General features: G+C 35.9%; 1 protein-coding gene and 2 long non-coding RNA genes across 3 annotated transcripts in view; 2 read left to right on the forward strand and 1 right to left on the reverse strand.

Annotated features, from left to right (window-relative positions):
• The window catches only part of dip2ca (disco-interacting protein 2 homolog Ca), a 133,823-nt gene that overhangs the window by 26,674 nt on the left and 81,894 nt on the right, over positions 1-25,255 (forward strand). The window lies entirely within an intron of this gene.
• Positions 126-16,321, reverse strand: LOC107590256 (uncharacterized). Its single transcript, XR_001609758.1, has 3 exons — positions 16,241-16,321; positions 5,697-5,700; positions 126-136 (listed from the first exon to the last, which is right to left on the reverse strand). It is a non-coding gene; the product is annotated as an uncharacterized lncRNA (long non-coding RNA).
• Positions 15,281-20,699, forward strand: LOC107590255 (uncharacterized). The gene is made up of 3 exons (XR_001609757.1): positions 15,281-15,407; positions 16,693-16,700; positions 20,689-20,699. It is a non-coding gene; the product is annotated as an uncharacterized lncRNA (long non-coding RNA).

The following is a 25,255-nucleotide window of genomic DNA, read 5'->3' on the forward strand; positions in this document are numbered from 1 at the left end:
AGGGCTTTCCAATATTTCATAAAAACATTAAAAACAAGCAGGGCTTGACATAACCCATTAAAAAAACTCGCACCATGTCTACACCGGACACGAGTGGCGCAATCCGACAAAAGACAATAGAACCCAGTGATGTTGTCTACCCTGGATGCGGCGCGGCGCCATGCGATGCGACACGATCCCCATCAGTAAACTGATGCCTTGTTCTATTTATGACGAACTGTACTGACACTACGTTCAAATGATTTGCAACTGTCGCGTCAAGTGTAGACAGACTTTTAGCGCAACTGTCATGCGGTGTAGACACGGTCAGACAGTGTCTGCTCTATTACAAATAATTTATATATATATTTTTAAAAATACCTAAAACAGCGCCATTACAAGATGGAAATATAGACTAGAAAAGATATTTACACTTGCTCTGTCCTACGTCCATGACACTGACTCACTGCGGAGTTGCCAGTTTTAATCTTAACAGCTCTTAACGCCGAATGTGCACTTGGATGGTTAGATACATGATGGGCTAGTATAAAAAATTTAAATAGCTTAAGGGCTTTCCAGCATTAAGGTAGTCCTGCTTTTTTTTTTAAATAATCTTGTCTCAGTTACAAATTTGACTGGTAAATGATAAAGAATGATATCCCCTTTTGTATTGCATTGCATTGCATATGACAGATTGATATAAAGACATGCTATTTATGACTGGATGTAACTTTTGATACTTCGCGGTAAAAGTGGCTCTCCAATTGACTTTGCCCTATCAGTGCGGCTCCCATGAAAAAAATAGTGAAGACCACTGCTCTACAGTCTTATCCAGCATGCCACCTCTGTATGGCCTAAACCTTCTAATACCCAGCTTGACACACATGCTATGTGTGTGTGTGTTGACGATAATGATGTTTTCTAAAGCAGGATAGCGTGTGTGTGTGTGTGTGTGTGGATAATAGCAGCATTTGTGTGTTTGTTGATGATAATGATACATTCTAGACAGCTTAGCCTTGTTTGTTTCTTCCGGTGTAACAGAAATCGTCACTACACGTCTCTCGCTGCCAAGACTCATCAAACACAGCCGCCAGCATCTGCTCCCTGCAAAGTCATCACTTATGAGACTTTAACCGTCACAGGGCCAAATATGCTACATAGGGCATTTGCATAGCACCCTACTAAGAAAACGACTGCAGAGAGAAGCATATATACCAACTCATCTGAGCACTCAGAGAGGCAGAAGATAATAAAATGCTAATGCTTAAAGGGATGGTTCACCCAAAAATGAAAATTCCTGATCTGTGATGCAACTGTCGTTCGGCTCGCTGCATTGAGCAGCCGCGTTCAGTTTTTAATTGTAGTGTCTGTTCTTTTACTGAACTAAATGAAGACTTTTGAAAAAGAGATAAAAAAGTATGTGATGACAGTTGTTGGACCACTCTTAGATCCGTTACAGTTTGCATATCGCGCTGGAAGAGGCGTAGTGGATGCAAAACTGTTTTTGTTGAATGCTGTCAGTCGACATCTGGAAAATAGTGGAACCTTTGCGCGGCTTTTGTTTGTGGACTTTTCGTCTGCATTTAATTTTTTGCAACCTATTATTTTAGGGCTAAAATGTATAAGTCAGTTTAATTTTAATCTTGGATTAGTTTTATGGATTATGAATTTTTTAACAGATAGGAAACAAAGGGTTAGAGTTAATGGGGTCTTATCGGAAATGTTAAATATTTCTATAGGTTCACCACAAGGCTGTGTACTTTCTCCTGTTCTATTCATATTGTATACAAATGATTGTCAGAGCTTGTACAATAATAGTTATTTGGTAAAATATGCAGACGATACTGTGCTTCTGTCTTTGCTGTCATATCCAGATCAGGAATATGGTCCAGTTTTGGATGATTTTATTTTATGGTGTAATAAAATGAAATTAGATTTGAATGTGTCAAAAACTAAAGAGATGATCATCAATTTTAGTAAGAAAACACTTGCACCTCAAAGAGTGGTCATAAATGACACACAGGTTCATGTAGTGGAGGAATACAAGTATTTAGGAACGATTATTAATTATAGGCTGAAGTTTGATCAAAACACAGATGCAATCATTAAAAAGTCAAATAGAAGATTGTTTGTGCTGAGGAAGCTAAATTATTTTAATGTACAGAGAGTCATTCTCAGGACTTTTTATAATTAATTTTTATTTTGTTGTTTTCATCTCATTTTGCTTTGGCTTGGATTGTTTTATGAGTCCCAACATACATATTTCCTAGTGAAACCCAATATTCAGTAAGAAAAATGGCTGAACTAAATTTTTTACATATTTTACACTTAAGGGCATTACATTATGGAAGTAAAATGACATCCAAAGCTTAGTCCACTAGTGCTATATCATAATGCAAGCTTCTTTTTATTTAATTTCATTCAACGTCATATGTCTAAATAGCTGTTTGGTTATTGATTATTTATATATATTTTTTGTTATTGGTTAACATTATTTTCCCCACCCACATGGCCTAGGTGATGTCAGCTGGTGAGGCAGAGCAAGTTATACGTTTACATTCAAATTTACATTTAGTAATTTATAGGGATGCACCGATATGAAAATTTTGGCCGATACCGATAACCGATTATTCTTTATTTTTGAAAGCCGATAACCGATATGTTGGCCGATAAATCTATATCCAAATTGTTATATACTTTTTGAGAGCCTGATTACAAAAAAGGTCTCTACCGATATGGTGGCCGATATATCGTGCATCCCTAGTAATTTAGCAAACGCTTTTATCCAAAGAGACTTACAAATAAAGACAATGGAAGCAATCAAAATCAACAAGAGAGCAGTGATATGCAAGTGCTATAACAGGTCTCAGTTAGCTTAATGCAGTACACATGGCATGTTTTTTTTATTATATAATAAATAAAAGAAAATAGATAGAATAGAAAAAGAATAGAGCAGGCTAGTGTTAGAGGCCTTTTTTGCTTTTGTTAATTGTATAATAAATAAAAAGAAAACAAATAGACAGAATACAAAAAGATGGGAGAAGCTAGTGTTTAAAAAAAAAAAAAAGAGAAAACAGACAGTTAGTAAATGAATAGAGTGCAAGTCTAAAAGGGGTCTAAAAGTTTTTTTTTATAGAATTGAATTAGAATAGAGAATGCTAGAGTTAGAGGGTCAAATAAAGATGAAAGGGATGTGTTTTTAGCTGATTCTTGAAGATGGCTATATGTTGATACATTTTATTTGGAATAACTTAAACAATAATTATGTAACGATCAGGAACATGTAGGGCTGGACAATAATTCAATATCAATATGTATCGCGATATAATGTTTTTTAATAATGGTGATATGATTTTTAAACACATTTCCGATATTTCGATATACATTACCAGTGTTTCCCATACATTGATTTATTTGTGGTGTTTGACTTCGTTGAATAAACATGAGCACTGCACGTTTCAAAATCATATTACTGTTCAAAAACTTTTGACTGGTATGTTAGCCTATAGTTTGAAGTAAAAAATAAAAATAATAATAACTCTTATCTTAAATAATAAGAGTCTGAGATTTATTTGACAGTGATTTCACATTTCCTGTTTGTATGAAGGCTAAATACCAATAAAAGGTGAACATTTATTTATTTGCGCCATTTTTTCCTAAAATATTATATAGTTTTATAGGAGTAGGTTTCATACAGTTGGCAAATTAATTTTTCATAAGTTTGTTGGTACAGACATCTGTTGTGGCCGTTCTTGGCCGTTTTTATGAGGCTTTTTTAATAGTGTTCATATCGATATCGGAATTGTATCGTATCGACCGAAATTAAGAAATATATCGTGATATAAATTTTGGCCATATCATCCAGCCCTAGGAACATGCATTAAGAAAGTATATAGGGTCTATTTTGATTTCATGTTTACTTGAATGGTGTTTGTGATCTTCAGCTGATCACAAGACAGTAGAAGACTCAATATTCCCCAAGCCCTGCTCAGAATCCCCAGAGGACCAATCTTCTCCCACTGTATCTGACGTAGTTGATTACAATGGATGTCTCTGTGTCTAGGGTTATGTACTCCACAGGGGAACATTCCTGCCCTTATTGGCTGTGCTTGCCCTGCTCTCAGTGGGGCTTTCATCTACAATATGTCTTCAGAATTGACTTGTTGTAAGAGAGAAGAGCTGTACTTCCCCAGAATCACTCCGGGTGTTCATGATTACCCATGTGCAGTGTCTTGCCCTACCCTGTTCAAACAGTATTTGGAAACTTTGAATCCTAATTGAGTCTCCTGGTGGTGTTTTCCCATTTGCACATGAAATACATTAGCATGTGCCTTGCTTTAGATTTGTGAGGCTCTAAACTGGAACTCGGAGCCCTCTGGTCATTTAGCATCTTGTGTTCATTCTGCCAGTATTTTTGTGTTTTACTTGCGTAAACATTGGTGTTGCTTGTTTGTAGGGATGTGCAAAATGAAATATTTTCTAAATCGACTAGCTTGTGGGTTGCCTGAAAAAACAAAGCCTCACTAATCAACCAGGTGGTTGGTGGTTGACTAGTTAGTTGCCCATCGTGACCCATCCCTAGTTGTTTCTGTATCAGCCATGTACAGTCGTGCTTTTCTATTTGAGATCTTATTTGATGACCTCACTGACTATTGACCTCTTCATTAGGCTGTAATGGGCTTGTGTCAAGCTTACTAATTACCCTTCTTACTAGCTGTACTTTTCACAGTCAGCACAGGTAAAGTTACTGTAAACCAATGTTTCACAATTTTTCACCATTTTGACATGGCAATACCATTTTTAACCAATAAAAAGAACTAAGAAAAGCCACTTGAATCCAAATGTTAAAAAAGGCCAGAAATATTACTAATATAGATTTAAAAATATATGTACAATGCGTATATATTACCCCAATTGTATTGTAAGATTGTCCCATGAAGTACATTTTGTAATGTATTTTGTAATTTGTAAGTATTAAAGGGGTCATATGATGCTGTTAAAAATAACATTATTTTGTGTATTTGGTGTAATGAAATGTTTATGCGGCTTAAAGTAAAAAGATGGCCTCACCATACTGTGATGCCGTGGCCGGCCGGAGCGACGAGACATACACATTAAAACCCATTACAAACGAGGCATTTGTTGCATCCAGCGGGGGAAAGTTGTCTTCCATTTGAAGAAATATATTTCCTTAAGATGTTCTGTTTACATCATATATTTTTAAGTTTTTAAATAGATTTTTGCTAGAAACAAAATCAGTTTTTTTCCATGTGTTGGAACTAAGAATAAACACTTGATTCCCTATGGTAAATAAATTAAAATATACAAAAATGAGCATCAATAATATATTGCTAATATAGATTAAATAAAAATTACAATTGCATGTTTATAACTGTAATTGTATACTAAGATTGGATTTTTTTTTTCTCCTTTGAACTACATTGTCATATATTTTGGGATTTTTATGCTTAAAGAAAATATATTTTGCATTTAAAAAAATATATCCTTCAGCTGAATTGTTTACATCATATATTTAAAATATAGTTTGGCCAGATGCTTTTTTTTGTTTGTTATTGTTTTAGTTTATATCAGGGGAAGGCAAAAACCTAGCATTTTAAATTTCATAATATTTGTGTTTGTGGTGTCGTGTTTGCCTGTAAATAATTCAGAGTTTTATCATTTAGTTTGTTTATTCTGTTAATAAAAATATCAGAAACAACCCTCCTCCCCCCAACTGGATCCAGTATGTATCCAGACCCGCAAATCCTCAATTCATTAGCACATGGATGCAATGTTTGTGAATGTAATTTGGAGAAAAGTGCGTGATTAGTCAAATTAATTGTGTTAATCGTATTTGTGTGTACATGCACACACGCGCACATCCATCACACTTGTTTCCCTCTCTCTCTCTCTCTCTCTCTCTCTCTCTCTCTCTCTCTCTCTCTCTCTCTCAGTTATTGCTATTAGATTTCAAATCTGCAAATCTGAAGGAAAAAATGGCTGCTGCTGCCTTTTTCCAAGAGCCTGGTTGCTAGGCAGCTCTCTCTCTCTCCCAGTGAGTTGGACTTTCTTGCTGGTGGAAGATGGTTTCTCCCTGCGGAGCATGTTAGAGTGAATTCAGATGAAGCGCACACCCCGCACACTTTTCTCTCTCTCTCTCTCTCTCTCTCTCTCTCTCTCTCTCTCTCTCTCTCTCTCTCTCTCTCAGTTATTGCTATTAGATTTCAAATCTGAAACTGAAAAGGAAAAAATGGCTGCTGCTGCCTTTTTCCAAGAGCCTGGTTGCTAGGCAGCTCTCTCTCTCTCCCAGTGAGTTGGACTTTCTTGCTGGTGGAAGATGGTTTCTCCCTGCGGAGCATGTTAGAGTGAATTCAGATGAAGATGCTGCTTGTGTGCCGTCAGCTTGGCCCAGTTTATCACCACGGAGAGATGTGTAAAGCAAGCTGCCAGCTTTATATCAATGTGAAAAGTTATGTCTGAATGACAAAGTCAATTTTAGAGGCATGAGATTGGTTAGGAAGTCAACAAATGTGTATTTTTAATTCTGAAGACATTCCGCCTGCAGTTTAATAAATATTTGATGTCTTAGAGAGGTTTATTGTCATTTTTACTGACAGGTTCAACTATGGGACAGACATAAACTATGTCAGGAGTGGCTGTGTTTCAAAACTCAGTGAGCTGCCTATTTAGACAGCATAGTGAACTCTTGTTGTCTAGTTTGCAGCTCGCAAGGTATTGAGACACAGCCTGTGCATGTTCTGCATCTAAAAACAGATGTTCTCTGTGTTATGCAATACACTAGCGGTGCAATTTCAGCTATGATCATAGTTTTCTCTGTCCGATTTTTGTTTATTTAAAGGGCGGAATGAATATGCCTCGGTTAGTCCTTATGGTCGTTGAATTGTGCAGAGATGAACAATCAGAGATATACAGTGGGTACGGAAAGTATTCAGACCCCCTTAAATTTTTCACGCTTTGTTATATTGCAGCCATTTGCTAAAATCATTTAAGTTCAGCCGTGAGAAAATAACAAGCCTTTGTGTTGCATGAATGAATGCAATATAGACCAACGGCAAGGCAAACAAAGATTTGTCTCCCTCCCCTCCCGCTTTGACCTGAATACAGTCACATAATTCAGATGTTAAAAGGAGGCATATTAAATAAATGTGTGTTTCTAGTTATCTCCTCATAGTGTTGTTGTTATTGACATTTATAAAAGGGGATAATCGTTTCATGAAAAATGGCTTGTTCCGGTGCCAGCTAATGCTAATAGATTCATATTAGAGTGAAATGCTGAGGTAAATAAAATGGTAAGCTAATGCAAAGTAACATGCAGTTTCATCTAATGGGCATTAATTGTGTGAAAAGCAGGTCTGTGTTGTTCTTATTATTCAGACGCGTCTTGTTAATCTTTTTGAAGATTGTGATTAGCCTTGTTGTTTTAGGCTGAACAGCAGTGACGGTTTGATCATTTAGTCTGCTACATATGCAATTGTCATTTAAAAAAATACAGCCTAATTAATTGGTAAAAAATGATTAGTTCCTATGCACTTAATAATATTAAGCAGTGTAGTTGTTGCTAAATAAAAATACAAAACTGTAAAAAATTTGTAATTTTCATTAAATTACTAATACAGCTAAAATAAAATATAAATATTAGCTGCAAAAATTTTAAAAAAGAAAAGAAAAGAAAAACATTGCCTTAGCAACTACTGAAATAAAATGAGTAAAATTACTAAAAGTAAAACTGAAATAAATATAAATTAGCTAACTAAATGGAAATAAAAAAATAACTAATAGAAATTTTAAAATGAAAACGGAAAATATAAAAATATTTTTATGGAAATGTATAGCAGATTTATATATAAAATAAACATGAATAAATAAGTAAACCCTAATAAATTAGTAAGCCCTCTAACAAATGTGAAAACACATAAGTTTGTTAAATTCTGACCTTAAGATAATATGTCATCTTTTTGCAAAACTCTTTCTAAAACTATTGCCAAATATTATTAATAAAGATCAAAATTGATTTATAATGGGAAGGCAGGGTTTCCATAATGTAAGAAGGGTATTGAACATGATTCATTCTAACAAAGAAATGTCTGATACAGCACTTCTATCATTAGATGCCGAAAAGGCCTTCGATAGGGCCAAATGGCACTATCTTTTCAATGTTTTAGAAAGATTTGGAATTGGAAATAATTTCATAAAATGGGTTAAGGCAATATGCAAAAATATACCTTAACCCATTTCAAAGCCAATAAAAATTTGTAAAGGATGCTGACAAGGTTGCTCACTCTCTCCTTTGTTGTTCAGACTAGCAATTGAACCTCTCACAATTGGAGTACATTCACATTAGCAATTCTGTGGGCTTCTTTTTCTGTTGGGCTTATACCCAGAGAAACAAAATTATAGTAGAAGTGAGTGAGCATTTATTGACCTCAGCTTGCTTTATGCCAAAAAATGTGTCGCTTTGTTTTGGACAAAGATTCACAGACCGCGTACAGCTCAATAGGGTTGGGTATCGTTTTTTTTTTTCTCTCGATAATTTTAAAATGGTTCCGGTGCCTGAATCGATACTTTTTAAAAAATAAATAAAAATTCCCCCCAAAAATGATGGATTGTCCATTAGCACTATAAACACATGATGTTGGTTCCATTCATACTGGACACCAGAGGGCGCCCTCGCACAGAAAATCCACATATCCAGTCACAGAAGTAGAGAACTCCTGACCCTCCAGGAAATCCCTTATATGGATAAATGCATTGCTATTATAGCTGTAACTGAGTAAATAGAACATATATACAGTTTATCTGTGTTATTTAAGCCATCTCTGGTATTTTCATAATAATTAAGTATATTTATAATAGGGTGACCAGTATACGTAGCAAGTTTTTTTTTTCTTTTTCGGTGCTTATTTTGTTTTTATAATAAATAAAAAGAAAACAAGTAGAAAGAATAGAAAAAGAATAGGGAATGCTACTGTTAGAAGGTCATTTTTAAATATAAATAAAACAATTCAATAGAACAGAAAAATAACAGATAATGCTAGTGTTAGAGGCTCTTATTTCTTTATAAATAAAACAAGTAGTTAGAATAGAAATAGAATAGAGAGTGCAAATGTTAGAGGGTAAAGTTTTTTAAATAAAAATTAACAAGCAGATAAAATTAGAAGTAGCATTAGAATAGAGAGTGCTGGAGTTAGAGGGTCAAATGAAAATGAAAGAGATATGTTTTCATCCGTTTCTTGAAAATATTAAGGACTCAGCTGCTTGGATTGAGTTGGGCAGGTCATTCCACCAGGAGGGAACAGTTAATGTAGAAGTCCATGAAAGTTTTATCATGGGTAGAATGCAAAATGTATCAATACAACCATTTCAGTCAAATGTAATTTATGCAATATTTCAAACCTTTAACCCACTTGGGAAAATCAACCCATGGCAACAGTTTAAAAGTAGCCCAATTCTGTGGAAAAAACGCAGACTTGGCAACCCTGCATCCAACAAGAGCTACTGGAGTCAGCTTTGACTGATCACAAGTCGAGAATAAGGAGAGATGACTGACAAGACCATGCTGGAGTATTTGCTGCTCAACAGATCCTGAGCTCATTGACAAATATCACACCGCTACTTAGTCATTCTTTTGACAGCTCTTGTGCTGGTGTTGTGGAGTAAAAAGGTTATAATGTTCTCTTTTGTTGGACAATAGGTTTAGAAATGTGAATACAAGGGAGGTTTAGCTTTAGGCATTTTAATTTAAGCATGTTTAGCTTAGTTAACGGAAGGCTACCTGCTGCCATCAGAGCAAGTGTAATTACTGCATTCACGCTGCGTACTCCTCGGATGCTCTCATTTCCAGAGTTGTGCTTTTAAGTCGGAATGCGAAAACAACATGGACACTCTCGTTACTACAAAGATGTGTTTGCTTTTTATTATTAGAGCTTTCCGACTTGAGTTCACGTGCATTTTCTCAGTCGGGAAATTATTTTTCACATGCGGTGCCAGTGATGATGCTTCTTACGTCCGTTTCGGAGAACCAGAGGACAAATATTTCAATCGATCGCTCGGGCATGGCACCGAAATGAGGCACCGACATCTGCGTTCTGATTCGGTTCTAGTACATACCAGTTACATAGGTACCGGTGCCATATTGGTACCGGGTTTCGGTACCCAACCCTACAACTCAATGGATAAGACAGATGTTGTCGGGCCTTCCATTAGAAAATATAGCTTCCATATTATTATTCCATATTTGAAAACTTATGGAGCCCTTTCATTAATTATATTAAGGATTTGAATTTAACAGATGAAGAAGTGGATGACTAATCTTTGTGGACAATACGGTTCTGACCTTGTAGGGTCAGTTGCATAAACTTAGCCTCTGTGTTAAGACTGTGTCTTAAGAACTAGTCTGACCAACTAGCGGTTAGCCAAGCGGTAATCAGTCTTATTTTTTGGATTCAACATAGACTAATCTACGCTTTTATGTAACAGAATTAAATACGTATGACCAGTCTTAAAGGAAAAAAAAATATCGATGACTAATTTGTAAGACTAGTCTAAACCTTTTATTCAACCGGCCCATAGAATTGATAAATTCTTCATCATATACTTGTTTCATTTTGCATTCATTATGTTTTTTAATTTTTTTATTGGTTTAGTTTTTTTAATAAAAAAAAATTGTTTAATTTTTTCTTTTGTTTTATCTTTCTAGAGTAAATACAACAATCTTATTGTTGTAAGGTATTTGGAGTGGACGAATGTATATGAATGTAAAAGGCTGTATTTCAAAATGTTTAAATGTGAAATTAAAAATATTGTGGAAAAAAATAATGCTAGATAGATAATTCATATTAGTGGAATGCTGAGGTAAATAAAACCGCATTGCTAAATGTATAAAGTTTTAGCAGTTAAAGATGTGGTAGAATGAATTGATTTAGTTTTATGTTTTTGTCTGTAAAATATTGACAGTTTGATCCAATAATTAGTACGTAGGTGCAACAGACTAGGGATGTAACGGTATGAAAATTTCATATCACGATTATAGTGACCAAAGTTATCACGATTATCAATATTATCATGGTTTTGTTCAAATTAGATGAAAACGTTCAAAAAGAACTGATACACACACTGAAAACATTTCAATAAGTTATATATTTGAAAATCAACAAACAACTAATACAATTAGCAGCTATATGCACTTTTTTTTAGCATAAACATTAAATTAACATTAACATGAAGCCCTAATAATAATAATAATAATAATAAATCACTTGAAGATCATGTGATCTTCGGTTAGGCGATCTTGTGATGCGTTTTAAAGCAAAGTTGGGGTTGATTTCGAGTTCACATACAAACATAAATAGAATAGGCTAATTACATTTTTCAATTTTAATGTAAGACAACATATTTTTCGTCAGTGATAGAAATATGATTTAAGACGGTAGTGTAAGCAAGTTTAGTTTGAAAACGTTTAATAGTAAATAAGACACAATTAGACAATATTTGAATAAAATAATAATAATAATAATAATAAGAAGAAGAAATATTTATTTGCAACAACTGATGGAGTACTGAATGCTGCACGCGCAACGTTGTCAAGGTAACATTAGGTCAGTCAATCCCTTCGCCGAGGAAGTTTCAGACGCTTATACGAGACAGTAATGCCCTGCACGCTTCAAAGAATACACTTCAAGGGCTCTGCCCTTCGTAGGGAGTAGGGCATGAGTTCGGAATTCGCCGCATGTCTCTTGTATCACCGCAGAGGCACAGACACGCTCTCTCGTTTCATTCAAATGCAGCTTGCGTCTCAGATTTTGATTGTATTGAAAATGAAATCAGAGGAATTTAGTATTAATACTACTATAATTTTGCTGTAGTGATCATATTGTCCTGACGATTGTTTTGTACACTGTTCATAATGGATTTATAAACAGGTAAGATTTCAAAACATTAATCTCAATTCAATTTTTCATATCCCCGTATTTATATATTATTATAGGTAAACAAAAAAAAAATCTGTGTAACAGGTTAAGATAATCAAACACGGTTTTGATGATAATTAAATTTTAAAACGGTAATACTAACCGTCAGGGCATTTTATCGTGATTTATTGTGAAACCGGTAATCGTTACATCCCTACAACAGACATTAGTTAGGGTTTTATTTTTTTTTGAGAAGACATATTTTCATCAATTAAACCGCTGCCACAACAATACAAACAATTGAACAATTAAATGTTTTACCTCTGTCCCTCACAGCCTTGTTTTCATGTCCAATTAATATTTTTTATTGCTGCTAGTGCTAATAGCTTCACATTAGAATAAAAAATTAAATGCCAAGCTAAATGCAAAGTGATATACATTTTCACCTCATGGGCATTGTTTAATTATGTTACTTAGTCGTTCTTATTAGTTAATCAGGCCTTGTGTGGCTTTTTTTTTTTTTAATTAGTACAATGCATTTTGCTTTGTTGTTTATTCCTGTAAATTGTTAATAGTTTAATCAGTTAGCCTTAAAAGCACAAAAATGCACTAAATTGTTTAGTGAAAAATAACTAGCAAGCTAATGTGAAGCTTCATATTAGAAATGATATTAGAGTGAAATTCTGAGGGGAATAATAATCTTTTGCTAGTTCTGTACACATTTATCTAATAGATGCAATATATGTGTATAATTGTGTAAAAAGCGTGACTTAGTCATTCTTTTGACAGCTCTTGTGCTTATGTTTCTTTCAGTCAAAGAAATAAAGCCCGTCATGAAAACTAAAGAGTTTACTTACTGTTAAATATAGGGATTTGAGTGTTTAGTCAGTCTTTAAAGCTTTTCAACCAAAAATTACAAGGCAAAGAAAGAGGGGTGTGTGTTAACATTATTTGTGTTCTTTAACAAGAGCCAATGGCTTTGCCAGGAGAGTGTTTATAGAGATGTTTGGTTCTACTGGGACAGCTGGCCATTTTCAGTAGCGTACACTCATCTCACCCTGAAAGGCTCATTTCATCCTCTGCTAAAAATACCAACATGTGAGGAAATACCTAATTATGTGTCGTACCGATCATCTGCATATATAGAAACGTCAACATTCTGTGGCAGCAGTCAGCCAGACCAGGCACAGTGGGAACGTATTGTGAGCTAATTTTACCCCGAAAAATATGATCTCATGAATGATGAGGCGGTTCACAGGATATGTACAGTTTCCCATTTTAGAATCCGTGTTTCTATTTCCATGGTAACGGTTTTGTTAAGGGTTTTCAGTTGCTATGAATATTGACCTCTGGCAAGAACACTGGTGGGACACTCTTCCACACCCAAATCTTTTCTTCTTCTCATCTTCTTTATCCAGTCATTAAAAATGCATCAATCCGTCATGTTTGGATGTGAGTACTGTAGTTGATTGCTTAGTCACAGATAATGGCTGACTGCTTCTCTCTTGACAAATCATAGCTAATTGTATCATTAAAATCACTCTTCTCAGTAAAAAAATCTTAGTATCATATTTTGTGTTAAAAGTAAAAACATATTTTGAGTATGTTGTGTTGGGCATTTGTATGAAACTAGGCTGAGCAATGTATTAAATATTTCTTAAAAATATATTAAATATTTTGCAACATCATGAATTAAGTGTCATTAAACTAATTTGGCATCCAGTTCAGTTCATTTCTGTGATTCAGTTCAAAATCTCCATTTCAGTGAATGGATTTGGATTCAAATTAGGGAAACTATGCATCAACATAATTGACCATGTCGAATATGTAAATATGTTGATTAGGGATTTAACGATTAGAGGTCGACCGATATATCGGCCGATATTTAGAATTTTTCAAATATCAGCATCAGCCGATACGTTTTTCTGTTTGGCTGATGTGTTCGAGGCAGGACTTTTATTTTGACGGCGCTGAGAACGGCAGTGCCTGAGCGCACACCGCTCACATTCTCCCACTTGTTCGCTGTTGTCGTTCAGTTCTGTTTAATATGGATAGAAGTCTATCTAATAATCAGATAGAACTGTTAAACAGGAATTAAATTGTATACAAAAAAGTATTATAACGATTGCTTTAATATTATTAGTAATATTATTAGTAATTTGCCGTCAGCATTCAGCAAATATGCATTTATATAATTTAAACAAATCTTTGAATGACTAATGAACATTTAATCTCACAAACCTTGCAGACTTAGTCAAATCTAGTTGAGATCTTGTGAAGTGTGCATTTGTATCCTGCACTATCGCGTGTTCTCTGCGTGACATTCGGTCCGTGCGAATTGAATGCTGACAGAAGGAGAGTTCTGCTTGACTGGAGATGCAGGATCGACAAACTTTAAACTAGTGATTTCAAATTATGCAGCACTTTATGCATTTGCCCACTGTCATATTCATGTCATTTTCATTGCGTGCTGTATGTAAAATGAGTGTTACCTTGGCTTTATTTGAAAAAATTAATAAATAATAATTATTCCCAATGCCCACAAACTCAATACTGAGTGCCCCGTTGGTTACAGTGTTAGTGTTTACTTCCTTTTTAATTCGATTTTTATTAAATATTTATTTATTTGTGAAAAATGCTTTGTCTTCTAAAGTATAAGTATGTTTATTTTACACAATTATTTTTAATCCATTTTCAAATGATTTCAAATTTCTTAAATATAAATAAAAATAAATTAAATTATATCGGCCATCGGCCACCCTGCTTTCCAAGATATCGACATCGGCTGTCAAAAAACCACGTCGGTCAACCACTAGTAACGATTCACTCAACTCACGATTTGATTCGATTCACGATTTTGATTGCACGATTAGATTTTCTCACAATTTTTTTTAACAAAATGAGATTGAAGACATTATACAGTAAATGAAAAGGTGTCGTTTTATTAGGCTATTGCTGCACATTTCTTTGTGAAATTGAAATATAACAAAACTAAATTGAAATCTTTAAAACAAACCCCAAAAAGTTACACAAATAAAATAAATATCTTAATATGAACTAACTAAGGCTTTGCCTGTGCTCTTTACATTTAAAATTAGAGGCAACCACTGGATTTTGATCATGATCCAAACATACATGCAGCATGAGTAGTTTTTAATCTAAATTAGACTGTATAATTTCAAAATTTGAAGCAAAAACAGAATGGTCTGACTTTAGTTTTGTGAAGCTATACTACATAAAACATATCTGAACGAAACAGCAGACGAGCTGAATGAGACACAGATTCACTCTCTTACTGTGCGTTCACACCGCCGGCGGCGAGAGCGTCAAAGTGATACCACGTAAACTTTTCTAAAGATAGTCAGTTCCCCTCAGAGATGCATTCATATAAACTCCTACTCCAATTGTATCGCGATTTGTTTGGCTTCTCAACCTATTTGAATCGATAACATATTTGAATCGATGTTCGACCGGCTCGCGGTTAATCGTTACTTCCCTAATGTTGATTTGTATTGACGCGTCACAGTGTTGCATTGGGTTGCATTAGTATACCAGTTTACTAATGGATTATAACAGGATTATCATTCCATCTGTATTTGCTTTTCTACAGTATTGGAAAAAAAATTATATTTGCAAATAATTGTTTGATTAATCAACTAATCAAAAAAATAATTGTTAGTAACAGCCCTAATTCAATTAATTTGGGTTCAGACTATTTGGATTCAAATGATTCATATTCAGATGATTCAGAATATTCAGATTCAAATGTTTCAGATTCAGAATCAAACAATTCTAATTCAAGGATCCTTTTGCATCATCAAAAATGTTCACCCTTAGTGATATTTTTCATGTTTGGTACATTTATGGTTAATTTTATAGTTAAATAAAATTAATATAGTTGGATTTCCAGATTGAGTTACATCACCCTTTTAAGCCTTTTCAGAGCAACTGATTAAATATAGCTATATCATCAAAAGGCCGAAAAATATTTACATGCAATAATTTTAGCTGTATTGCTGAAGGTGAGTGGTGTACGTGTGTCTTTTTGTTTTCAAGCACGTCTGTCTGTCTCTAGGTTTCGCCATGCAGTTCTGACATGCTAGAGCTGGCATGAGGGTCTGTTTAAAGCCTGTGCACGGGGCGTTTTGTCCCATGCTCATATAGAACGGTCTGGCCTCTGTTGTTTCCGGCTCCACCTCATACGATACAGGATGACAGGGATGACTGCTGTACCAAAGCCATCCTTTCACAGATCGCTCTGCGTGTGTTCATTTCTCTCCTCTGTGTTTGGTGGGAAATAAACAGTGCGGCCATGCTTGATTTCCTCTGTCTACCTCTGATCCTCAGGCGAACCTGGACGCGGCTCGCTCTTCAGGAGGGTGTCGGGGAGGAGAGGAAAAAGATTTGTCTAAGACGCTTAGCGCCGTTTCCAGCAAGACGAGGGCAGCGTTGTGTTGGCTCCTTACCAGATTGATTATTTCAACTCTCTGTAGCCCTAAAACGACGACTGTGGGGGGAAAACCGGCATGTGTTTTGCATGGATGGATGAAAATATTTCGAACAGCTGGTCGGGTCACCACACTCAGCTCGCTCTCTACACTCAGAAAATGGCCAAATAAAGGGGAATCTATGGAGAATAAAAAGTGCATATGTCAAAACAGGAAAACGTTAGTGCAGGACTTTAAAGTCAACATGAAGTAGAATAGACTAGGGCTGTCAATTTTTTTTGAATATTCGTCGAATTTAAAATAAAAATCCACATTTTAGGTGTGCGTTAAGGAGGAAGCCTTATCAGTGGCACACAAGATGCGATAATGATGTAAGTGCCATTGCATTTGAATGTTTTTGTTAACCTATCTAGTTGAAGCCACTAGATGTGGCGCTGCTGCATTGTTAGTTACAAATATTGTGGGAAAAGAGAACATCAATGCGGAGAAGATCTTGTTTACGTCAAAACTGAAACCAAGCCGTTCACAAAGAACACATATTTCGTGCATTTTCTAGAGGGACATCTATTACCGTTACAGTCGCGTCTCGCACAAAAGAGCTGCATGTTTACCATGTAAAATTAATGCAAGTTCAACATATCTCGAGACTTTATGGCGGGTGTTTTCCCCATCCCACTGCAACTCGTGTTTTTAAATTAAACATTATTTTAAACATTATGCACTTTTTTCACAGATAGTCATGTTATCTTATGCTTTGAATAAACATGCATTAATAATATTTTGCTCGATGCGCCCTCTTGTGGCCTCAAGAGAGAAGCCAAAAGCTTTTCTTCACCCTGTAATTATACATTTTAAATTCAAATATAATTCGAATTTTGATAATATTTAAGTTAAAAATTTAGTTTTTCAGCCATTTTGACAGCCCTAGAATAGACCCTATTGCTTTCTTAATGCACATTTTTGCTCTTATTGTGCACAATTCAGTGTTCCATATTAGCATAGATTCTGATGTCTGAGGTACAATTCAATTATTTTGTTTTCTGCTCCAAAAGTACAATATATTTTCAAAATAATGTATTATTTTTAAAATGAAACATTAACATGATAGACTAGTGTTTCCAGTGTCGATTAGCAGCAGCAGAATCATTTAGTTGACTAGTCTTGCACATCCCTAATATATATTTTTGTTTTTTAATTACTTTAAAAAAAAAAATATATATTTATTTGTAACTGTATTTACATTCCGCAATATAAACAAAATAGCAAAATCTAGACACTTTATGTTGTCGCCATGATGCCTTTTATGTTTCACAGAAGAAAGAAAGTCATACATGTTTGGAATGACATGGGTGAGTAAAAAGATGACAAAATGACAGCCATTTTTGGGTGAACTATACCTTTAAAGGGGTCCTGTTATGCTCTTTTAAAAAGTCTTGATTTTGTTTTGGGGGTGTACTAGAACATGCTCTCATGCTTGGTGGTTCGAAAAATGCATTATTTTTCACATCATTTACATTATTAAAATACCTTTCTCCCCAGCCTGGCACAAACGGCTCGATTAGTTCCGGCTTTGATGAAGGTCCGCCTTCTGAAAAACAAAATGTGTTGTGATTGGTTAGCTGTCCCAGTGCGTTGTGATTGGCGAACAGCTTAGACGGTGTTTCATTACTGCCACGCCCCTTGCTCCGTCTTTCAACAAAAACTTTTGGGCGAATCCGGCACTGTACTCCCTCGTGTTGTGGAAGCTGTCCTCAGTAAAATGTGCAGCACACAATAGCAAATTAGGGTTATAATGCTCAGGAGCAGAGTTAAAAAATAAATTGCAGCCACTTTTTCTTGACATCATCCGCTTTTGGAAGCCCAAACAAAGACGTTTGGGCACGGAAGAGAAAAAAAACAGCATTTCAGGTGGTCGCACACCGGACGAGAAGCACAGCGTCGCGTCATGCCACGTCTTTAAAATTCAAATACTTTATTTTCTATGAGTGTAGGCACACCGGCGGCGCCCAGCTACGTCGACTTGTAAGAATTGTTCTAGACATTCCGAAAATTTGACGCTACATCACAGCAGCTCTTCTTCTTCCTTTTCTCTGATGCACTAACTCTGCAGCAGCACTTCTTCTTCGTCGTCGTCTTGTCTGATGCACTCACTCAACCAAGCATTCTAACCACAACCTCGCCCCTCCCCACCCCCCCAACCATTCGAATTTCTGTAGGCGAGAATTATTTGTAATGATATTCCAATGAGCCGCTTTGTGATATCACAAAGCCCGGAAAACAAACGCTGTAGTCCAAACGAGCCGTTCGTTGTAGTTCTTGAAAAGGGATTTTAAAAAAACAAAATATCTCCCTTTGGAGTGGACTTTGAGATTTGTAACTTTCTAGATCTTTTTTATGCCCAAACATACACACTGACTAAAATTAAAAAAGTGAAAAAGCATAATAGGACCCCTTTAACATAATTAAACATGCAATTTATGGGCTTGAAAAGTGGACATGTGGTTGTAGCTCTTATCTAAGAATTTTTTAACGCTTTAAAAAAAAAAAACCTCATGACCCAGAGTTATACACCTAATACACTGCTTTATGTTGGTCACAACTGACCAACAGATTAAAGTGATCCAACTTATAGATTTTTTAAATTTTTTTACAGGATTGCAGGAGCATATGTACATGCATAATACACGCATGCACATATGTTACATAAAGAATCCTAGTCCCAGTTTTATGGAGAAAGGCTTTTTTTGCATGAGATCTTGTGTCGTTTATGCTCAGGAAGTGTTATTTACATCTAGTCCAACAAGCATGTATTGCAAAGCGGATACGGCATTTTAAAAAGCTATTATATCGAGCTTCAAAGACAAACTGCCACGACGAGGACGGTCCTACAGCACTCATAGAGCCTACACCTGTGGTGCTGCAGCCATCCATGAGTATTCCCACAGGAGTAAGGTACTTTGTCTGTTGCTATGGCAACCATTGCCCTGATTATTTTGTTCTCAGGCCCACACATTTGAGCCGCACTGGTTCCTAAGCGCACATTCAAATCCCATAATTCAGATGGCGATGGGCTCAAAGAGGGTTATAAAAAGATCTACTGGGTATTGTGGCTGTGTGATCAATTACATCACTTCCTCTGTGACTGGAAGAGAGCTGCGCTTTCAACCCTACAGGAGAGAGATGTGACAGAATAACGGCCTGGCTCATGTTCTGCACACTTTTATGACTTGTGCTTTTGTTTGGTGTTTACAGTAGTGACAGGGATCAAATAACCTGGACTATATATTACAGTAGACAGCCACAATAGATGTCTCTAAAAAGCACGCTTGAGATATTTTAAAGGGGTCATATGATGCGATTTAAATTTTTCCTTTCTCTTTGGAGTGTTACAAGCTTTTGGTGCATAAAGAAGATCTGTAAAGTTGCAAAGGCTAAAGTCTCAAATCCAAAGAGATATTCTTTATAAAAGTTAAGAGTCAACCACGCCTACCTAAAACGGCTCGTTCTAACACGCCCCCACATGTCTATGTCATGATGTGGGAAGATTTGCATAACGCCGCCCAAATGTTCACGCAAAGAAAGAAGGCATAACTTTTATTCTCGCTGTAGTATTGTTGCTGCCGCTGTGTCATGAAGGCGCTGTGTGTTTCGTTGTGAAAGCGATACTACTTTGTTGGCCTTCCAAAAGAGGACACGACTAGAAATCAGTGGTTAAGTTGTATTTACAACACTGTTCCAGAACAGTTCGTCTCCAGTTCCCAGATGTGTGCAGTACATTTTATGGAGTATTGTTTCCTGATCCTGGGAGAGTAGACTACAACAACGCACTGGATAGCTAGCCAATCAGAGCACACCTCGCTTTTCAGACCGATGAGCTTTGTAAAAATCGACGCGTTTCAGAAAGGCAGGACATAGAGGAGAAACAATAATGTACAATATGTGGAAAATAATGTTTTTTTTTTTTACTTTAAACCACATAAACACATTTCATTACACCAAATACACAAAATAATGTTATTTTTAGCAACATCATATGACCCCTTTAAGGACAGCTGTCTGCAATTAGGCCTCAAAATAAATAAATAGATAATATATAGTTATCAATTTATAGAATTTTTGCTATATTCTGCCCTGTCTCTTTATGTAAAACTGCTTTTTTTTATTCAGTCATACTGTGTGACACTAAAAATAGGAATAGACATTTTCAGCATGAATAAGCATAAAATAAGTTGAAGTTTTTACTTTTGTGGATTTTAGCATATTAGAGTCTAACTGCTGGAAACAATATGTCAAAATACATTAACACCTTGAAATGCCCTGCTGTGTGAAAGCAGAATTCTGTGCTGTGACTATGCTAAACTCCTCCAAAATTATTTTAAACCAATTTTCATCACCTCAGTGTAATTGCAATACTATATAGAATATTTGAATTTATTTGTAATAACCTTCATGTTGAAATGAAAAGTTCATGTCCAAGTCAAGTACACATTAATGTATTTAAATGTGTTTAATGATTTATCTTGTCTCAAAAATGATTTTTCTTTCTCCAGTAGAAACATTTAAACCAAAAAGCTTTTGTATTAAAAAAAACAAACAAAACAAAAACTTAGTAAACAATAAAAGGCATATTTTTCACTAAATGAACAAGATTTCTATTTAATTTATTATATTTATTTACTTTTAATTAAAGTTTTTATATTTTAAATAATTTACTTACTTTTAAAAAATGTATATGTAATAATAAACTTCAATATTAACCAACACAAATGTTTACTAAAATGTCCTTGACATTTTTGAGTGAAAAAATCGCTTAATCTTTGCTGATCTCTGCTAAACTGATTCATTGAAAGTTTTTCATATTTATCTAACACACATACTTAATTTCCTTTCAAATGTGCACATATCATACCTGTACATAAATAATTGTCTATATTATATATTGTGTTTTTGCTTTTTTGTACATTGTCTATTTTGTCTATTTTTTATATTATTCTTTTTATTATCTGTGTCCTGTCTTGTCACAGTCATTCTGTTGCACAGTGGAGCTTCTGTCACTAAAACAAATTCCTCGTATGTGTAAACAAACCTGGCAATAAAGCTCATTCTGATTCTGATTCTGAAAGTTTGAAGGGACTGATTTACGGAAATTAATAAAACTTCCCGTCTCTAGAGGGGGATGCTATTAAAACTTCCCTGCTTTAACAATTTCATACTTGTGGATTGTGACACAATTAGGGGGTGTGAAATTAGCCTACTTACCGGCAAGAAACATAGCAACTTGGTGCCCTAACTGCAACATACTGTAGCTTTTTGTTTTAGTTACTTATGTTGCTTCTCACTATATAGTGAACCTGACCTAAATTTGAGGTATCAGCAGATCTTAAAGCCTGTGATCCAGACCTCCTGTGCAAATGCAGACACAACTGTTAAAAGATTGATATCACTGTAGATGAAATGGCCTGGAGTACCATCCTCTGTGCTGAAGCACACATGCATTCATGCATTGTAGTTTCTCAGCTGCTGATAGAACAGTGCCTGTATTGCTTTATTTCAGCACTACACCTCTGATCCTGTTTTTGAGGTGCCATCCAGCATGTTGAAGCTGCATTTCACCTGTATTTCAACATGTGCGACCACCGCCCATCCTGCCCCAGTTCCCCTAAGATTCCCTGGACCGTGCAGGCGACAAAGTGACATTTTGGGATCACAGGGTCCACAGCCTGAGAAATGTGCCATGATTAAATAATCTAACAGGTCAAAATTTTCAACCACTGAATTATAGATGAGTGGCTGTCAGTGGGGAGACTTGTGGTGTCTGTATAAGAGCAGTGCTGTATTCGAGGCTACAGGTTCAGAGCACAAACCAGTGGATCTTGGCACAGGTTATCAGATGTTGCCAGGGAAAAAGGAAGAAAAACCTTCTGGGAGTTTTTATTATGGCCATTTTGAGGTAGTAAACAACACAGAACTGCACTGAGAGGCCTGGACTTCACATCTGAGTGCTTTTGTCCTGATATCATGATATCTTCATCACACCCTCTTACACTCGCTCCTTTTTTTCTGGCAGAGTTTGCTGCTGAGGAGAGGTGTGTGCCGCAAAGCCGGACTCTGTCTGCTGTATTAATTGGTTCCATTAGTCTTGGCTGTCTCACAGTAGTTAGGAACACCTGTGAGTTACTGGTTGAAGTAATAACAACAGACTGTAAAGCATACGTAGAGATGGACTAATTTAAAGGGATAGTTCACCCAAAAATGAAAATTACCCCATGATTTACTCACCCTCAAGTAGGGCTGCAATTACCTACTATTCCACATTCTGCCCAATGTCCTTCAAACAAACGTGCCAACTGAAAGCTATGAAAACATACAGTGCTTAACAATTTATTAGACCACCTGCCATAATAAAGACAAAAACACATTCACACATTTAGGAATTTTAGGAATCTGTCAAAAAAATTGTTCAAATCAAAAAATGTCATTGTCATTTATTGGGCAAATAAACTTAAACAATTAAATAGTATTTATTCACATAAAAAAGGCCTCCTATGCTCACATGCATAACAGCTTGCATTCTTGATGGCATTGTTTATGTACTTTTTGACTGTAATTGTGTATCTGAAAATAAACACTATAAAGCTCTCTGCCTTTCTTTCATAGATTACAGCAATGATTATCTTATAGCATTAGAAATAGCCTACTACTGTTACTAAAGAGCTTACACATATTGGAGGACTAACCAATACAAAAAGCTAAAAAAATATTTTGGTAGTCACCAGTACTGTTAGAGCAGCAGTGGCACAAACCATAATTTGTTAAAAACCTTACATACATTTGTTTTAATACATTTAAGCATTGTATATCGTTATATACTGTAGGTATATAGTTTAAATATCTGCATTAAAAATTAGAATAATAAAGATGATAAAGAAGAATAAAATCACAAACTCAGTTGTAACCAATAGGTAAGAGTAATGTTCTGCAGGAACACATTCACTTTGATCACAGTCACGTCTTCCTGTCATTTCTTTATCCTGTAAAAGGTCGGTTATGAAGTGTCTGATATTTATATTCGGGCAATTACACGCTGTTATCCCCTTACAGTTCCTACTCTCATAAAATACTCGCAATGCATGTTTTTGCGCTGATTTTTAATTGTCTCTCTTTTCCGTCTGTCTGACGAGCCCGCCGCTCATTCAGTAAAGATTAAAACTTAACACAGACTGTCAGGATGGGCCTTTATGCAAAAATGGAAATGCTCGTGAGAATTTGTGACATTTATGCATAAGGATATGACCGTAAACTGAAAGTTTTTGTGCTGAGTTCGCACGCATCATCTGCCAAAGCGCAAATAAAGAGTTCTCATGTTTTGGGCAGCTTGGATCACGTACCTCTCCCGCAGCATCTCATTCTATTTCCTCCACTATTTTTAAATGTATTTTGTCCATAAAAAATGTGTAATTCAGTGCTGTAATTTGACGCGACCGGCTGAAGTTGGACGTGCACTGTGGGCAGACCCGACTAATCGATAATGAGAATCGTTGTCAATGATTTTCATAATCGATTTTATCGATTAGTTGTTGCAGCCCTACCCTCAAGCCATCCTAGGTGTATATGACTTTCTTCTTTCAGACGAATACAATCAGAGTTATATAAAAAAAATGTCCTGGCTCTTCCAAGCTTTATAATGGCAGTGAATGGGTGTTGACATTTTGAAGCAAAATAAAGCACATCCATCCATCATAGAAAGTACTCCACACTGCTCTGGGGGGTTAATAAAGGCCTTCTGAAGAGATGCGTTTGTGTAAGAAAAATATCCATATTTAAAACTTTATAAACCATAATCTCTAGCTTCCGTCGTATGTGCCTTCACAAGAGAGTGGAGTTTCAGTGGGTGACATAGGCCGTCAAATCATAGGGTAATTTACATTTTTTGGCGAACTATCCCATTTAAAGACTTGTTTTTTAAAAATATATTTTCTGTTCAACAGATGAAAGAAATGCACAGATTATATAAAGAATTGTTGTATTATGTAGTCCAGGGGTGCCTAAACTCGGTCCTGGAGGGCCGGTGTCCAGAAGAGTTTAGCTCCAACCCCAATTAAACACACCTGAACCAGCTAATCAAGCTCTTTCTAGGCATACTAGAAACTTAAAGGTAGGTGTGTTGAGGCAAGTTGGAGCTAAACTCTGCAGGACAATGGCCCTCCAGGACCGAGTTTGGGCACCCCTGATGTTGTCCAATATAATGGATACAGGCTTTATTAAAATAAAAATAATTATTGCTATTGGCCAACATTTCCATATTAGACATGGAAAAAAATAATGTGTTCAGTAAACCCTTTCCCGGGTTTTTTAAAGATGACACTAGCATGCAAAACACAGCATATGCTGGTGTCTAGCTTCACTGGTCTTTTCAGCAGGTATGGCTCTGATCATCATGGCACAGGGTTTGCCTTTGTGTGCTCATGTTTTTGACATGCAGCATCCATGTCCATCACGTCACGGAGGGTGAGGCGATTAATATTCCACGTGCTGTGCAGTTGTCGATTTCAGACGGTTGATGCAGCTCAGACTCCGTCAGCCTACTTCAGAGGGAGTTAGGTAATTCTCTGATTCACCATGGATACTGTGACCCTCAGAGAGCAGAGCATTTTCATATTCACTGTGTTTTCACGTCGAGCGTTTGCTATTTGTGTGTTTGAGCCTCTCAGAGGATCAGCGGGGCCTGCAGGCTTGAGCTAAAGCCTGTCAAGGTCACCCTGTATCCGTGCGACGGCTGAGACTGTCCTCCTCGCTGCAGTCAGTAAGTGAATTGAAGAGCAATCCTCTTGATTTACTGAAGCTGTTTACACCTATTGATTGACAGCTGTCAGCGGCGTGTTCATTCGCACAATGTAATTA

Source organism: Sinocyclocheilus grahami, unplaced genomic scaffold (assembly GCF_001515645.1).
Source record: "Sinocyclocheilus grahami isolate Dianchi unplaced genomic scaffold, SAMN03320097.WGS_v1.1 scaffold126.1, whole genome shotgun sequence".
Classification (NCBI taxonomy): Eukaryota; Metazoa; Chordata; class Actinopteri; order Cypriniformes; family Cyprinidae; genus Sinocyclocheilus; species Sinocyclocheilus grahami.